The sequence below is a fragment of the Saimiri boliviensis genome, chromosome 2 (assembly GCF_048565385.1).
Source record: "Saimiri boliviensis isolate mSaiBol1 chromosome 2, mSaiBol1.pri, whole genome shotgun sequence".
NCBI lineage: Eukaryota > Metazoa > Chordata > Mammalia > Primates > Cebidae > Saimiri > Saimiri boliviensis.
The window spans coordinates 152695943-152709183 of NC_133450.1; the positions used below are offsets into that span (position 1 = coordinate 152695943).

At 39.2% G+C, this 13241-nt stretch overlaps 1 protein-coding gene across 3 annotated transcripts in view; it reads right to left on the reverse strand.

Annotated features, from left to right (window-relative positions):
* Positions 1-13241, reverse strand: part of MAMDC2 (MAM domain containing 2) — a 304045-nt gene that overhangs the window by 286508 nt on the left and 4296 nt on the right. The window contains exon 1 of one of the 3 annotated variants that reach the window (XM_074394696.1): positions 3384-5421. The exons of 1 other annotated variant lie outside the window; for it this stretch is intronic. The gene's annotated coding sequence lies outside the window, so the exon portion shown is untranslated. Of the gene's footprint in view, positions 1-3383; positions 5438-13241 lie in introns of those variants that run through there. One more of the 3 variants, XM_074394699.1, reaches the window with a different exon arrangement.

The window sequence follows — 13241 nt, forward strand, 5'->3', positions numbered from 1 at the left end:
CTTTCATTATTGATAGCTGGTTTTGTAAGTGCAAATTTTTCTTTGTCCTGTTCTGCAAGGGCAATAGTATAAAAGCAGTCCTTTAAGTCAGTAACAACTATAGGTCAATCTCAAGGAATCACCACGGGGAAAGGGATCCCCAGCTGAAGAGTCCTCATAGGTTACAGGTTAGCATTAATAGCCTGTAAGTCACGCAGAAGTCTCCATTAGCCAGACCTTTTGGGAATGATGAAAATGAAGGAATTCCAAGGACTGTTAGATGGTTCTATATGGCTGGCTTTTAGTTGCTCTTCAACTAATTCATAGGCTCATTGCAATTTCTCTCCCTTTAAAGCAGGCATCACCAAACTTTTTACACAGGGGACCAGTTCACTGTCCCTCAGACCGTTGGAGGGCTGCCACATACTGTGCTCTTCTCACTGACCACCAATGAAAGAGGTGCCCCTTCCTGAAGTGTGGCAGGGGGCGGATAAATGGCCTCAGGGGGCCGCATGCGGCCCGCGGGCCATAGTTTGGGGATGCCTGCTTTAAAGGCTACTGTTCTACCCCAGTAGGATTTTGAGAGAGCCACCCTAGGAGTAGGGAAGGAATAACAGTGGCCATTATTAGAAAGAGGCTTGCTGTTCACATAATTCATCAAATTCTGCCCTCCAGAGGAGGTACTCACTGGCCTCTCAAGTTTTTTTTAGCTAGCACTGACCAGTCCCGTGGGCTCATATGGAAGTTGTTTGCTATGGCTTCCATTATTCCTTTCTTAAATGAGCTAGTGGCTTCATTTTCTCTAATACTTTTTTCTCATCTCTTTAAAAGCACCAAAAGAAATGGGTTCATACACCTGATTACCTTGTTGATCTTGCATTACAGGCAGGCCAAGAGCTCCCCTTCTAATGCTGCTTGCCTAAGACAGGTTCCCATAGCTATAGTGCCACCCTTGTCCTTTTTCCAATGTATTGGGAGAAGGGGCTCAGGGCAAACCTCCATTTCCTCTGTGGCATTTTACCTGGTAATTACGGGGCTGAGGGAGGAGGCGGCGGCAGTAAGGTAGGTGATGATTCCTTCTCCCTTCCCTTTTAGGCTCTTCTGTGTAGAGCCGGCCCAAAGCAGTCCTAATTAATGCCCATAACATTAAAGATGTTACCGGGACCCATTGCCCTTGGGCATGATTTCTCCCAACTTGTTCCAGAGCTCTACATCTAGCATACCTTCTTCTGGGAACTATGGGTTATGGAAAATAACAGTTTGCATTAGGTCCCTTAATTGAGCCTGTGAAACCAAGGCTCTGCTAGCTTTAAGCAGCTGTTTCAATACTTTTATATACTGTTGCTATTGAACTGATAACTGGTGTCCCATGATGGAAACTTAGCTTGAACAATTCCCTCAAACTTGGAAATCCCAAGCAGGCACCAATGACTTACTGACTGGGCAGTCTCTTCAACTTCGTTTTTGAGGGTTTCATCACAATCCACTGCAGCATTCCTTACATGGAGGCACCAGCTGCCCAGTCTGTCCTGCAGACTCTGACCGAGCAACTAATGAAAGGAGTATGCAGACACAGGTATTTTGCCTGTGACTGTGGCTGGGGACTGCACAGCCTAGCACTGCCGATGAGAAAGTGCAGCCCCAATAAGCTGGAGATGCTGGCATTTATGGAGTACTGATTTAATGACAAAGGCCTGGAACAAACACCATTTGTCGGCAATTAGCATTGTTGCCACCCCCCAACCCCAAGTAGGGGGCAGTCCTGCACGTGGATGATCAAAGGTTGGTTTCCAGAGAAATTGGTAAACAAACTAATGTAGATAAATTCCTTAGCACTCCCTTGTTATATGCCCTCTGCCATTAGCTCAAGGTTAAGAGGATTAGTCTGCCTTCAGCCATAATTCTTTCCCAAAGTTTTTGCAAAACCTCTCAGCCTTCCACGAAGGTTTGTGCTTTTCCTATAATTTTTCCCACCACTCTGACCAATGTCCTACAGTTCTGTACATTATTGAAATTTGAGTATTAAAGTTTTCAACTCGTATTGTTGGTCTATTTCTCCATCCTCATTTTTTTTGCTTCATATATTTTGGTACTCTATTAGGTACATATATGTTTATAGTAGTTAAATCTTCACAGTGGATTATTTTTCTTTCTAAAATATCCCTGTTTATCTCTAGCAACACTTTGTTTTAATGTCTATTTTGTCTAATATTAATATAGTCATTCCAACTTTTTTGTGGTTGCTATTTGCATGATACATATTTTTTCATCCTTTTACTTTTAATGTATTTGTATCTCTAAGTCTAGTGTGTCTCCTGTAGGCAGTTTATAGTTGGATCATATTTTTTTTTTTTTTTTTTTTTTTTGAGACGGAGTTTCACTCTTGTTATCCAGGCTAGAGTGCAATGGCGCGATCTCGGCTCACCGCAACCTCCGCCTCCTGGGTTCAGGCAATTCTCCTGCCTCAGCCTCCTGAGTAGCTTGGATCACAGGCATATGCCACCATGCCCAGCTACTTTTTTTGTATTTTTAGTAGAGACGGGGTTTCACCATGTTGACCGGGATGGTCTCGATCTCTTGACCTTGTGATCCACCCGCCTCGGCCTCCCAAAGTGCTGGGATTACAGGCTTGAGCCACCGCGCCCGGCCGGATCATATTTTTTATATAGTCTACCAATCTCTGCCTTTTGATTCAATTGTTTCATTTATCCACATTTAATGCCATTATTGATACACAATCATGTGCTGTACAATGACATTTTGGTCAATGACAGACAACATACATGACAGTTGTCCCACAAGATTATAATGGAGCTAAAAAAAAAAAAAATCCTAACACCCACTGACATCATAGCCACTGTAATATCACTGCACAAGGCATTCCTTATGTGTTTTTGGTGATGCTGGAGTAAACTACTGTGATACCAGTAATATAAAAGTATAACATACACAATTATGTACAATCCATAATACTTGATAATAATAAATGACTATGTTACTGGGTACTATACAATTTTTTTTGGCTCTTGCCCAAGCTGGAGTGCCATGGTGTGATCTTAGCTCACTGCAACCTCTGCCTTCCAGGCTCGAGCAATTCTCCTGCCTCAGCCTCCCAAGTAGCTGGGATTACAGGTGCCTGCCACCATGCCTAGCTAATTTTTTGTATTTTTAGTAGAGATAAGGTTTCACGAAGTTGGCCTGGCTGGTCTTGAACTCCTGGTCTCAGGTGATCTACCCACCTCAGCCTCCCAAAGTGCTGGGATTACAGGTGTGAGCCACTATGCCTGGCTATCCTATACTTTTTAATCTTTAGAGTGTATTTCTACGTATAAAACATAGTTTACTGTAAAACAGTATGCCATGTCATGCTAGCAGCCATCTTATCCATCTCGTGTTTACCTTACCTTTTGCTTGTACCCTTTTCCCTTGTGCTTGACTTAGTCTTGTGTTGTTTTGTTCATTATGACTCCTAGGTATACAAAAATCATGAGTAGTGTTTCCATTAAGAAGCCATACCAAATGATTGACCTGGAAACAAAATTAAAAATGATTAAGGAATATGAAGGTAGAAAATCAGTGATCACCAATCAGGCATGTCCCATTCCAGAATCTGTAGCTAAGATTCTGAAGAACAAGGACAAAATGTTAAAGGCTGTTAAATGATTTGCTTCATCAAAGCCAACAAGACTAACAAAAATTTGAGATGAGCCTGTATCAGATATAAGGAAACTTCTAAAGTCTTAGACTGAAGATCAGACACAGAATATTCCTCTCAGCACCATGATGATTGCAACCAAAGCAAAAAGTTTGTTTGCGATGTTGAAAGATAAGACTGGACTTGACTATGACATTGAATTTACTGCTAGCTCAGGAGTTTAAATGACTCAAGAATTATTATTCATTATGTAATGTGAAAGTGAGTGGTCACTCTTTGAGTGCTGATATGAAGGCAGCTGAAGAATTTTTGGGATAAGTTGATTGCAGAGGAAAATTACTTGCCATAGCAAATCTTTGATATGGATGAAATCTCCCTATTCTGCACACAAACATCTGAAAAGACTTTCATTTATAAGGAGACCCATTGCCAGTCCAAACCTTTTAAGAACAGGATCATAGTGTTGTTTGGGGGCAATGTTGCAGGCTACAAATTGAAACTCTTTGTGATATGTCATACTGAGAGCTCCAGGGCCTCCAAGCATATTAAATGCACACACTGCCAGTGTACTACAGGAGCAATAAGAAGTCACAGATGACCCAGTTCATTTTCTAAGATGCCATCTTGAATTGCTATGCCAGCAAAATGGAAAAGTACCATCTGAAAAATAACACAACTTTCAAAAATTTACAGTTCATAATACTCTTGCCCATCCTCCTCTTATTGGTGATCTTTATTCCAATATCAAAGTAGTGTTTCTCCCTACAAACACCACCTCTTTTGATCCAATCAAAGAAATGAGAAAGTATTGCAGCTTTTAAGGCCTTCTACCTGAGAAAAACCTTTGCCCAGGCTATTGCTTTAACTGAAGAAGACACTGATACAATTCTGGAAGAATAACAATGTTTATGACTGCATTAAGAACCTTGCTTTGGTTTAGGGTGATGTCACCAAGAAGTATATAAATGGAATCTGGAAGAAGACATTTAAAAGATTCATCCATAATATTAAAGAATTTGCAAAGGATGAGGATGTTACAAAAATCAACAAGGTTGTGGTTGAGATGACAAACACTGGAACCTGAATGTGTGTGAGGATGGTATTGAAGAGCTCCTAGAGATGATTCATGAGGAATTTACTAACGAGAAGTTGTTGGAACTGCAAGAGGAAAAGATAGCTAAAGAAAAAGCTAGCCAAAAGATAATTGCAGAAGTAAAAGAAGAACCTTCAAAAAATTTATAGTGAAGGCTTTAACAGAAGCTTTTGCAGACTCCAATAAGCTCCTTAAAAAACTGAAAACATGAACCCCAACACTGAACGGTTTTCATTAATAAAGTGAAATGTTCAGAGTGCATTATCTGCTTACAAGCAAATCTATGATGAAAAACGAAACAAACCAAGCAAATGATCATGGCATGGCCATATTCCTGAAAAGAATGACATCTTCTCAACAAGAGCCTCAAGAGGTCTTTCAGGATTAGAAGGCATTATCATCATAGGAGATGGCAGCTCCATCCTGTTTTTGCCCCTGAAGACCTTCCAGTGGCACAAGATGTGGAGGTGGAAGACAGTGACATTGACAATCTTGACTCCATGTAGGCCTAGGCTAACATGTATGTTTGAGTCTTCATGTTTAACAGAAATGTTTTAAAAGTTAAAAAAAGTTTAGTGGAAAAATTCTTCTAGAGTAAGCATATAAAGAAAGAAAATAATTTTGCACAACTATACAACATGTGTTATAAGCTAAGTGTTACTATAGAAGAGTCAAAAAGTTAGAGTTTCAAAATTTATAAACTAAAAATGTTACAGCAAACTAAGTTTATTATTAAAGAAAATTTTAAAATAATTTTTTAAGTTAGTAGCCTAAGTATACAGAGTTGATAAAGTCTACAGTACTGAATAGTAATGTCCTCAGCCTTCACATTCACTACCTTTCACACAGTGACTTATCCAAAGTAACTTGCAGTCCTGCAAACTGTTGTCGTTAGATACACAAATGCTCATATCGTGTTACAACACCCTACAGTATTCAGTATAGTAACATGTTGTACAGGTTTGTAGCCTAATAACAATAGGCTATGCCATATATAGCCTAGTGTGTAGTAGCCATCTAGGTTTGTGTGAATACACTTTATGACATTTGCACAATGTATCACCTAATAACAAATTTCTTAGAATTTCTTAGAATATTGTTAAGCAATGCATGACTGTAGTTGGATTTATGTCTGCCATTTTACCTTTTGCTTTCTGTGATGGTTAATTTTAGGTTTCAACTTTACTGAATTAAAGAATAGCTAGAGAGATTGTAAAGTTTTATTTTGAGGTGTGTCTGAGACCGGCATGTGAATCTGAGTGGGCAGGTGGAAAAGATCCACCCTCAATGCGGCAGACATCCAATCAGCTGGCAGCCCCCACAGAACAAAAATATGAAAGGTGAATTTGGAGCTGGAGCTGGGACACACTTTCTCCTCCTGTCTTTGGACATCAGAATCCCAGACTCTTCAGTCTTGGAACTCCAAAACTTACGTCAGCATCCCACTCCCCACCATCCCACGTTTTTGGACCTTTGACTCAGATTGAGAACTGAGCCACGAGCTTCCCTGGTTCCAAGGCTTTGGGAACTGAACTGAGCCATGCTACTAACATGCCAGGGTCTCCAGCTTGCACACAGCCTCAGGCTCCATAACTGTTTGAGTCAGTTCCCCTAATAAATACTCTCTCATTTTGCTGTATCTCTGTCTATCTATCTATATCCATAACTACATCTACATACTATTGGTCCTGTCTCTCTGGAGAACCCTAATACACTTCTATATGTCCTATGCCTTTTTTGTTCTTCTCTTCATTGTTTACTAAATTGTATTGCATGAAGTGGATATTTTCTAATATAGCATTTTAATTTATTTAATTTTTTTTACTATTTTGAATGTTTTATTTTAATAGTTACTCTAGGGTTTACCATATATATCTTACCAAAAATTGCCTTCAAAATTAAGCCAGCCTAATTAAAGTGATTACATGAAAACTTTACTGATACACAGCTCTATTTACTTTTTCCCCTTTTGTAGTATTATTATTATACATACTACATCTAATAGTGTTACAGACCAAAAAAAATTTGGTATTATAATTACTTTACCATCTATACTCATTTTCTTGGCCAATACAGCTTTGATCCCACTCATCTCCTTGTGCTGTTCTTAGCAAATACATTACACCTATATTACATTTCTATATGTTATAGGTTCAATAATACATTATTTACATATTACTTATGCAATTCAGGTAACAAAGGGACAAAATATGTATTTGTACTGTTTTTTGTACCTCCATAATTAGCTTTACTGCTACTCTTTGTTTTTCTATTCTAATTACCATCTGGGGTCGCTTGCTTTCTGCCTGAACAACTTCCTTTCGCATTTTTTGTAAGGCAGGTATGCTGGCAACAAATTCAATTTTTTTAATCTTTGAAAGTCTGTATTTCTCCTTCACTTTTAAAAAATAGTTTTGAGGTATACGTTTATTGGTTAACAAGGGTTTTGTTTTCCCTTGAGCACTTTGCATATACCATTCCACTGTCTTCTGATCGCCATTGTTTTGACTGACACATTGAGTGTTAATCTTATTGTTTACAAGGAATGCATTGTCCTTTTGCTGCTTTCAAGGTTTTTTCCTTGTCTTTGACTTTTATCATCTTCAGTTTATCTGTTTATGTATTTCTTTGTGTTTATCCTACTTGTTCATTGAACTTCCTGGCTATATAGGTTATTGTTTTTCAATAAAATTGGGAGGTTTCCAGCCATTATTTATTTCAATGTTTTTCCTCTCTTCTCCCTCTCCTCTACAACATTCCCATTATGCATATATTGGTACATTTAATGGTATCTCATATTTATCTAAGGCTCTGTTAATTTGTATCATTTTTTCCCCTCTGTTCTTCAGCTTGCTTAATCTTTACTGCTCTATCTTCAAATTTGAAAATTCTTCTGCCAGTTCAAATCTACTGCTGAGCCCCTAGATTGCTGAATTTTTTATTTCAATCACCGAACTATTAAATTCGAGAATTTTCATTTGGTTCATTTTATTTTTAAGAGATGTATTCTCACTTTGTTGCCTAGGCTTGAATGTAGTGGTGTGATCATAACTCACTGCAGCCTTTTGTAGAAATGGGGTTTACTATGCTGCCCAGGCTGATACTGAACTCCTAATTTCAAGCACTCCTTCTGCCTTGTCTTCCCAAAGTGCTGGGATTAAAAGCATGAACCACCACACTCACCCCTTGGACGTTTTTTACAATTTTTAATAATCTCTACCTGATACAACAGTGTCATCATACCTTCCTTTACTTCTTTAATCACGCTTTTGTTAAGTTCTATGAACATGTTTTTGGTGGCTATTTTGAAATATTTTCCTGTTAAATATGACATCTGGTTACTCTAATAGGCAGTCCGTGTTACCTGCTTTTTTCTTGTGTATCGGTCATACCTTCCTGTTCCTTTGCATAATTTTTTTTTTAAAATGGGACATTTTAGATAATATATTGTATTAGTCTATTTGCATTACTATAAAGGAATACCTGTGGTGGGTAATTTATAAAGAAAAGAGGTTTATTTGGCTCACTGTTCTGCAGCCTGTATCAGAAGCATAGCACCAGCATATACTTCTGGTGAGGGTCTCAGGAAGGGAAGAAGGCATGTCACATGTGAGAAAGGAGAAGGTAAGAGAGAAGAGTATGTCTCTTTTCAACTATCAGTTCTTAAATGAACTAACAGAATGAGAACTCACTCATTACAAAGAGAAAGGCATCACACCATTCATGAGGATTCTAACCCCATCACCCAAACACCTCCCACTAGGCCAAAACTCCAACCACATTGGGGATCAAGTTTTAACATAAGATTTAGAGGGGACAATCATCCAAATTATGTCATAAACTGTAGTGATTCTGAACACTAGACTTCCCTCTCCTGGGCTATTGATTGCACTTTTTTTTTAACCAGCTGGGTTATTTTAGTGAAGTTTTATATGAACACACAATTGTTAAGCCTCTGATGTTGCTCCTCAGGGAGGCATGGCTTCGGGGATGGCTACAGTAACCCTGGGATGACAATGGTATTGGTAGGATTCTTTTTCTTTCCCTGACACAGCAAGTTATTGAAATCCACTAATTCAATAACTAATTGCTGACTGCTTTGTTGTTTTAAAAAGTACCCTGGTGGCATAAATAGCTTTACAGACTAATACACCCAAATTGTGGCCCCTTTAAAGGAATGATTTCTGTGGTCAATGCTTGATACTTGTTTTCACCCTGTGAGGACTCCTTCTAGCTGTCTTATTCTGGTTCTTTCTGGTTCTCTCCTAGGAAACCCAGTCTAGGCTCTATCTTCATTAAGGCCACAGATTTGCCTCCCAAGTGCCTTTCACCAGAGTCTCCACTCTTGAGAGTGCCGTTTGGCTTGTGCTTCTCCACAGTGTGCTGCAAATGAAGTCAGTTCCCTTAGGAAGAGACTGAGAGCTACTCCTTTTGTAGCTTGCTTCTTTCCCCCGGCCAAACCTCTAACCAGGTTTCTGAAGCTGGGGCTGAAGACAAAGATAAGTTGCTTTCTGAGTGACAGCTGTGCTCTAGGATCTGAGTACTTGGTGGAGGGCAAATGACATAGCCTGAGCTTGTTTTTACTGGCATGGAACCATCACCTTGTGAACTGCAGCAAGGTGGGTCCCAATGCTTTTAATGTACCTGTCCAAGGTACAGTCTCCACTTCATCAGTGGGTCATAGGAGGAAGGGAGCCCCCATTCTGACTGAACTCACTCACTACTTAAGCTCAGCAACTGCGAGCTGGAGACAAGATGAGAAATGCTGAAGCCCTGTTCTTCCTGAGAAGAAAGACCTCCTGCCCTGGGAGCTAAAGGGAGAGCGATCTCCATCTCCTTGACTACAGCAACATGATGTGAACTTCATGCCGCATTAAGCTGGAAAAGGGGAAGGAGAGAGTAGCCTTGGTTCAAATACCACAGACACTCACATTTCTTATCAACTTTTTGTAGGTTTTCTTGAATAGATATTTCTTCATTTGCTGTTTGCCTTTAGAACCATTTCCAGAGGCTTTGAGTTAGATTGCTTTTAATAATTTTTACCAGTTTCTCTGAGAAGCAGGCTGGCAAAGCTCCTCACGCGGTTATGCAGGAAATCCAGCAACCCTTAATTTTAATGGATTTATTCATTGCTAACTTACAGCAGAATGGCTATGGTGTGTATGTCATTAGTGCCAAACGGATTTGCAGCAACTAGTGGCATAGTATGGGATCTCCAACTAATAACAAGATGTTTGTGGTGAAATGCTGATTTGCTGTGGTGAGAGCACAGGCACTAAGAGAAAACAGCTCATAGAAGGTTTGGGTTTGTCAGTAATAGGATAGACACTATACAGTAACATATGTGATTAAACCTCAGAAACTCAACCTGAGAGATACAAGCTTTGAAGAAGCTGTAAACCAATTAGTATTTTTATCTTTCAGAAACAGCCTGGAAAACTGGATTTTAATTCAAGCTCAGCTTGACTTCTGAGCTATGCAGAGTAAGAGACTTTGGTGATATAAAATGGGAAAACAGTTGAATCAAGTCTCATCTGAGTTTTAAAAGCTAAATGCTTGGAAAAGTTCTAGTCATTTGCAATAATCACGTTTACATCTATCTTGATGAAAATGAGGTAATGCTGAAGCTCAGAATGATTCTCAGCTCTGGAAGGTATTTCGTATTATATAATAAAATCTTCAGAGAGGTGCTGAGCAGAGCAGCTTCTTAATCATGAATATTAAGAACATAGAATTCTTTTGTTGCAATTGCTCCTTTTCTTAACAAGAAGAGTCAAACTCTGTAAAATATTTGAAGAGATTTATTCTGAGCCAAATATGAGTGACCATGGCCTGTGACACAGCCCTCAAAAGGTCCTGAGAACATATGCCCAAGATGGTTAGGATACAGCTTGGTTTTATGTATTTTAGAAAGTGATGAGCCATCACTCAAATACATTTCAGAACTACAAATGTCTGGCTCAGAAAGGCGGGACAACTCAAAGTTGGAGGGCGGGGTGGGAGACTTCCAGGCTACAGGTAAATTTAAATATTTTCTGGTTAACAATTGGCTGAGTTTATCTGAAGATCTGGGATTAATGGAAAGGAATGTTCAGGTAAAGGTAAAGGATTGTGGGAACCAAGTTTAATTGTGCAGAGGAATCTCTCAGATAGCAGACTTCAGAGAGAGAGCAAGCTGTAAAATGTTTCTTATTGGACCTAAAAGGATGCCTAGTTCTTAGTTATTTTCTGGATCTGGAAAGAAAGGGAGGAAAACAAAGGGGGAAGGGGATTCTCTAGAGAATGTGGATTTTTCCCACAAGAGACTTTGCAGGGAAATTTCAAGGTGTGGCAAGGAAATATATTGTGGGGTTAAATATTTCCTCCTTGTCTTATAATGTTATGCCAGAGTCAGACTGAAAAGTAAGTCACAATATATAGGGGTAAATAAAACCCATCTGATGAGAATTTATGGTTTGTAGGGCATGACTGCCTAAACCCCTTGGGCAGGAATTTAGGCAAGATAAAAAATCAGAGCTTAGTCCTCAGTTTGATGCTAAAACCCAAGGATCACCAATGAATTTTAAATAAAAAAGGCTATGATTTCTAAATATGTTTCAGGAGGAAGAGAAATGTAGTGTGCTCAAATATATATTCTTTGACTTTCAACACTAGGATTCTTTTTTCTCTCTTGATGTACTTAAAATCATTTCCATAACACTTTCATATCTTCTAAGCAGAATATATGAGAACAGTAGGGGATCCCAGCATTGATTTCATTGGGTTAGAACTAAGATTTCTCACCCTGGTGGCTGTGGTTGCTCAAGAGGCTCACTTTCCCCAGAGAAAAACTCTGCATACATCTGCATCCAGAGCCAGTATTAATCTAGTTGGCTCCCATTTTATAAATCGCCTTTTGAGACCTTTCTTAAAATTTATAAACACCATATTAGTTTTCCTTGCATGTAAAAATCAATGTCAATGAAGTCATATACATGCTTATTATGTACTAGAATCTGTTCTAAATGCTTCATGTATGTTAATTCATTAATTATCACAACTACCTATGAGGTATGTGAGGCACAAAGAAGTAACTTTCTCAAGGTGACACAGCTGGCAAACAGCAGAGCTGGAGTTTGAGGCTCTGGAAATCACTACAATGTACTGCCTCCATATGAATAATAATATTGTTTCTTGGGGCAACAGAAGAAACATACAGTGGCTCAAACAATAAAGTCACAATGGCATTAGGGCAGGCGTCTCCAAACTACGGCCCTCGGGCCCGCATGCGGCCCCCCGAGGCCATTTATCCGGCCCTCTGCCGCACTTCAGGAAGGGGCACCTCTTTCACTGGTGGTCAGTGAGAGGAGCACAGTATGTGGCGGCCCTCCAACGGTCTGAGGGACAGTGAACTGGCCCCCTGTGTAAAAAGTTTGGGGACACCTGCTTTAGGGTATCTCTCTGTCTCTCCCCCATCCCATTACTAGTTAATTCGTAGGTGAGGGTCTGTATTCTCATACAGGTGTATAAAGATTATGTTACTACTGTGGAGAGATAAAAATGATGCACTGAATTGATTACAAAAGATTTGAGTGGGCATCTTAGCATTGCAAGATGGGCTTAAGGCTGGGACAGCTTGACCAACAAATAGAACCAGATACTCAGATGTGTTTTCTGGTAACAAATTGAATATATGAAGATTCTGACATTTCCATTCAAAAGCAACTTTAAATCACCAGGGATGATCCGAACTCATTTAAAACATGAGGAATAAAAACAAAAATTTGACACTCTACCCCAACACACGTATCACTCCCCAATTCCATTCAAAGTCGCCAATTTCCAGTTCAGAAAAACAATCCCACCCCAAAGCAGCTGTATCAGTGCCAAGACCTAATCAAGATGATTTTGGCTGTGCAAAGAAATGATCAATCATCTGTCAAGAATCAGTACTAATTAATGTGGGAAACATCATTTAAATGGCCATTTGGACTTGCAGACCTGGCAGCACTTGTATTAACTGTTCATCAATTTAACAATATGCTCTTAGAAGAGCAAAGATCACATCTCACACATCTTTGTATATCTCTTAATGTCTGAGATGCAGTAGGCAATCTAGAAATATTTATTACCTTGAGTTGATGCTGTAAATGCTATAAAATGTTACAGAAGTATATCACATGCAATTTGTGATTATATTAACATTGACGATCTCAGAATTGCATAATTTTAGGAAATCACTTCCCCTCTCTGCACCTATATTTTCTCATCAGGAAAATCAAGAATTGGGTTGTAGGATCTCTAGGGATTTTTTTTCTAGCTCTGAAAGCCTAAGTTCAGATCAGCAGTTTATGTCCCAACATGGGGAAGACTGAATGTCAAGGTCATGTTCTTACTTGTCTTAAGGGCTGAGTTCAACCTTATCTCTGAAGCAGAAGGTAGCAGGGATGTGGTAGCTGACTTATCAACAGGGAGATTTACACATTTTTCCTTACTACAAACTGCAAGTCAGTCAATGAGGCAATGTTTATATAT